Raw genomic sequence first — 4,835 nt, forward strand, 5'->3', positions numbered from 1 at the left:
ATGATGTAAGTGTCATATGCATCTAAATAACTAAACATATACAACTAGCTATATGAAACACATGGGTGTGTTTGTGTATGTGTAGGTTAAATTGGGAAAAAAATATTCAATGAAATCCAAGCCCAAAAATTTTAATATACATATATAACCGCCTGTCAGTTTTTTTATGGTTTCTTACAACTTTTTTTCCCAATATATTGCCACATTTGTTTATCTTAAAATATAATTAGGATCAATTAAAATTAATTAGTATATTTTAATATTTATTATTACAATTTTTTTAATATTTATAAACAGGGACGGACATATGGGAGGCGAGTGGAGGCCTCGACTCCCCCCCAACTTTTAAAAAAAAGATTAATAGTAATAAATTATTAAGTATGATTTAATTTTTTTTAATTTATTTAGTATTTAGTCTAATATAAATAAAAGTCCAGCCTAACCTAAATATTAATGATTTCTAATATCTAAAAAAATAAGTAACAATATTAAAAAAATTGAAAAGATATTATTATTATTATTAATATTTTTTAATTAAATAAAATTTTTTAAATCCCATAAAGTGGATTTTTTTCTTCTTGTGAGCGTCCTTCTTGATTCATTTGGTATTAATTCTCTCTGTTTCAACTATTACAACTGAGAGATCTTTTTCAGCGATGAATATTCTGAAGAATAACTCATAAACAAAATGAAAGGTTAATTTCTTGCTAATTGTCTTTTAATTATATTGAAAAGAAAATTGCTGAAAATTTTAACACAAATTCTATTATCGATAAATTTTATGATACGAAGAATCAACTACTTCGTTAATAAAAAGTACATACATATTTTTTGTACTTTAAAATATATTCTCTATTGATATATTTTTGTAATACATTTTACATCATATAATTTTGTATAATTTTTTAAAATTATATATGTTATTGCCCCTCCAGAATAATATTTCTGAATCCGTCCCTGCCTATAAATACATTTTTATATTGTATCATTCCAGACAACTTGATTACACTCAATAATACACAAATTTTTCCTCCAATTTAGTCTTTTGTTTCTAACATGGTATCAGAGACATGGTATCCTCCTTGAAGAGGATATGTTATTTTTCTTGTGGTGAAATCACCGTAGTTTTTGCATTTTTTTCTATGCCATTTTTCTTTACCTTTTGTCACTCCTTTGATACTTTTTCATCTCACCGACTAGCCTATTCTCTCCGTCTTGTGTCTTTTCGAGTCGAATGATCAAACATCAATGTCATCCCTTGTTTTCCTATTCTCATGAAGAAATCATATAGTTTTTGCTCTCTTTCGACAGTTCCGTCTGCGTTCTCTCGTGGCAGTTCCGTCTGCGTTCTCTCATGGCAGTTCTGTCTGTGTTTTCTCGTGGCAGTTCCATCTGCGTTTCGTCTGTGTTTTCTTGTGGCAGTTCCGTCTGCATTTTTTCTGGCAGTTCCGTCTGCACTTCCTTTAGACAAGCGGCAGTTCCGTCTGCGCTTCCTTCAGACTAGCGGCAGTTCCGTCTGCACCCATTTTAGAGAGTTTATGCATTTTTTTTCTTTTTTCTTTTTTCTCTTTATTTTGTTATTTTTAATAAGTTTCAAACTCAAGTTGTCACTTGAGTTTAAGGGGGGATGTTAGAATATAATTAGGATAAATTAGAATTATTTAGTATATCTGAATATTTATTATAGAATATTACATCTTTATTATTACGATTCTCTTAGTCCCTATAAATACCCTTCTATATTGTATCATTCTAGACAATACGAATAGACAATTTGATTACACTCAATAATACACAAATCATTTCTCCAGTTTAGTCTCTTGTTTCTAACATGGTATCAGAGTCATGGTATCCTCCTTGAGGAGGATACGTTGTTTTTCTTCTAGTGAAATCACCATATTTTTCTTCTGTACCATTTTTTTCCTTCTCTTTTGTCAATGCTTTTTTCCGGCAGTTCGATATCTTTTCAGCAGTTTTTCGGCCACTCTTGCGGTAGTTCTGTTTGCGTTTCCATCTGGCAGTTCCGTCTGCTTTCCCGTCCGGCAGTTCCATCTGCTTTCCCCTCTTGCAGTTCCGTCTGCTTTCCCATTCGGCACTTTCGTTTGCGTTTCCTTCTGACAGTTTCATCTGCGCTTCTTTTCGGCAGTTCCATATACACTTCCTTCAGACGACGTCAGTTCCATATGCACTTCCTTCAGACAGCGACAGTTCCATATGCGCTTCCTTCAGACAGAGGCAGTTCCATCTGCGATTCCTTCAGACAGCGGCAGTTCCATCTGCGTTTCCTTCCGGCAGTTCTATTTGCACCCGCGATAGTTCCATCTGCGCTTCCTTCCGATAGCAGCAGTTCTGTCTACGCTTTCTTCCAACAGTTCCGTCTGCATCCGTTCTATTAGTTTATGCATTTCTTATTTCGTTGTTTTAAATATGTTTCAAACTCAAATTGTCACTTGAGTTTGAGGGAGGATGTTAGAATATAATTAAGATCAATTAAAATTAATTAGTATATCTTAATATTTATTATAAATTATTACGTCTTTATTATTACGATTCTCTTAGCACCTAAAATATCCTTTTATATTGTATCATTTCAGACAACTTGATTACACTCAATAATACACAAATCTTTCCTCCAATTTAGTCTCTTGTTTCTAACAGTTTATATCTTCCATCTTTGTAATATAATTATTGTGGGAGCCTGTAAAACATTTAGATCTACGTAAGAATTACTCAATTGTCCGTCAAAAAAAATTTACTAAATTGTGAAATGATAGTTCTGTTTATGCTTGGCAATTGTAACATTGAGTGTAATTATACTTGATATTTGTAATTGTTGATCATTCATAAATTGTTTTAATGGTTGTGCTTCTACTTGGGCATTAGTAATTTGTACATAAGATTTCTGTTTGTGCATTATGTTTGTGATTTTTAACCAATTTTTTGTTTGTACATCTTATGTCATAGAACTACATTCTCCTTTCCCTATTGATTATGTGGTTGTATTTCCACTTGTCATCATTATATGCAGAGTCTGGCACGAAATTTAAGTTCTAATGTCTAATGAGGTAAATTTTATATCAATATAAAACGTTGGCTTATCTTTTTATAATTTAATTTCAACATATTTCTTGTATCATATTGATATTTATAGATTAGATCTAATATGCATATATGTGATATTTATGATTTTTTTTTATTTACACCAATAACAATAAAATTTTGTCCCACTAATAATGACATTAAACTCTATGTATTATATCTATAGAGAGGCTGTTTATATGTAGATCGCGTTTGACTACCTTATGGATAATCTTTTTAGATCTCCCTCGCTCTATCTTTCACCACTTGTCCATCTTCCATCTCATCTATCTTCCTGACTGGGTGTTCTGTCGGTCTTCTTCTCATATGTCCAAACCACCTGAGACGCGATTTTACCATCTTTTCCACAATAGGTGCTACTTCAATTCTCTTTCTCTTATATCTTCATTCCTTATTCTATCCAATCACATATGACCACTTATCAATCTCAACATCTTCATCTCTACTACACTTAGTTTATGTTCGTACTCCCCTTTGACCGCTCAACACTCTGTACCATAAAAGTATAGCCGGTCTGATAGCTGTGCGATAGAATTTACTTTTAAGTTTTAAAGACACTTTTTTGTCACATATAAAACTAGACGCACTCCGACATTTTGACCAACATGCTTGGATCTTTTGATTTACATCCTGTTCAATCTCTGCATTATCCTATATAATGCACCCAAGATACTTAAAACTCTTAACTTTTCATAGGATATTTTCTCCAATCTTCACCTCTATATTCGGGTTTTTCCTTCGCAAACCGAACTTACATTCCATATTCCGTTTTCTACGGCTTATGCGCAGAGACTATATACTTCTAGAACTTCTCTCTATAAATCCAACTTTTTATTTAAATCTTTCCTTGACTGTCACATATTTTTTTATTTAAATTAAATAAATACAAAATTTACGAAAATACATAAATACAGCTTAATTACATAAATACACAATTAGTTAGATCTCGATTGGTGAAGAGTTTCAAAAATTAAACACATCTCGGGTACTGAAATCCTGTGTCAGAAGAATTAAATGGGTACTGAGTACCCGAGATACATGCAAAAATAAGACCATCTCCAGTAGGGAACTCATTCCAGTTCCTGTTTATGGCCCACCTGTCATAAAAAGTAACTCCACATCAGCTTTTGCATCATAAACAGTAAATAGGAATTCAAAGTATCTCTATCTTCTCCATTATGAGGAACCAACTTTAGTCCCTGTTGTGGTCCACTTAATTAATTAATTAAAATACTTGAAATTAATGTAATTAATTTTTTTTAATAATGTAATTTAAAAATTTAAATTTAAAAATAATTCACTATTAAAAGATATTAATATTAAATAAATTTATATATAACAATAATACACAATATATAATTCGGAATTACACTAATTTGTAAAATTACTTAATACAAAAAAAAAAAACATAATTAAACTCTATAGTTGACGACAAGCATTGTGAAATTGCTATATGTGTTCAATCAAGTCCTCTTTCAATTGTCTATACTACTGCCTATTTCGAAGTTGGGCATTTATTTGGAGAAATTGATGGTATGGTGCAAAATCTTCTTCTCCTTGTGATAAGCCATTTTCAACGGTAACATAGTAACGGCTATTTTTACAACGACTAGTTTTGCAACGGCTAAATTAATATAACAATATAAATATAAATAATATTTAATATTAATTATGATATAAATAATTAATATAAATTATTAATTAATTAATTAATATAAATTATTAATTAAATAAAA

This window comes from Arachis ipaensis, chromosome B03 (genome assembly GCF_000816755.2).
Source record: "Arachis ipaensis cultivar K30076 chromosome B03, Araip1.1, whole genome shotgun sequence".
In the NCBI taxonomy this organism is placed as follows: domain Eukaryota; kingdom Viridiplantae; phylum Streptophyta; class Magnoliopsida; order Fabales; family Fabaceae; genus Arachis; species Arachis ipaensis.